Source organism: Theobroma umbraticum, unplaced genomic scaffold (genome assembly GCF_002168275.2).
Source record: "Theobroma umbraticum cultivar Fairchild unplaced genomic scaffold, ASM216827v3 scaffold_146.0, whole genome shotgun sequence".
In the NCBI taxonomy this organism is placed as follows: Eukaryota; Viridiplantae; Streptophyta; class Magnoliopsida; order Malvales; family Malvaceae; genus Theobroma; species Theobroma umbraticum.
In genome coordinates this window covers 5,258,674-5,259,332 of record NW_018397265.1, presented here as the reverse complement: position 1 = coordinate 5,259,332, position 659 = coordinate 5,258,674, and positions in this window count along the sequence as shown.

Below are 659 nucleotides of genomic sequence, written 5' to 3'. Positions count from 1 at the left end.
AATAATACTAAATAATATTCTTTATTACATTTATTATATTCAAATAATATTCTTTATAATATTTATTATAATTAAATAATATTAATATATTAAATAATATTTAAATATTTTTATTTCCTTTTTTTTTAAATAAAGTAAAAAGTTTTAGTATCTTCTATGCTTTAAGGAGAGAAAAAATAAGTTTAGTATTATTTTATAAAGTAATTTTTTAAATTGTAAAAAAATATTTTTATCTAATCAACTTCTTTCTTTATCCCAACAATTCGAAATAGTCATTTCATTAAATCAAATGTAAATTTAACTTAGGAATGATAATAAGAGAGGAATGGCTATTTCATTCCCCCAAGCCAAACATGCCCCTAATTAAATCAACTCTTTTTTTTTTTCCTTCACACACGATTTTCACCTTTCAATTGTTCTCCTTTTTCATGAATCAATCAAATAATTTTTTTTCTCTGCTTTTTTTTATTTTCTTTTTCGTTTGCATATTTTTTGAATTTTTTTAAACCTTTCAGCACTTCTTTTTCCCTTTGCATATGGTTTTCACGCTTTCTTCTGATCTCTTTTTCCATGAATCAATCAAACACTTAATTACATTCCTTTTTTATTTTCTTTTCTCTTTGCACTTGGTTTGAATATTTTAAAACCCTTCAGCTCTT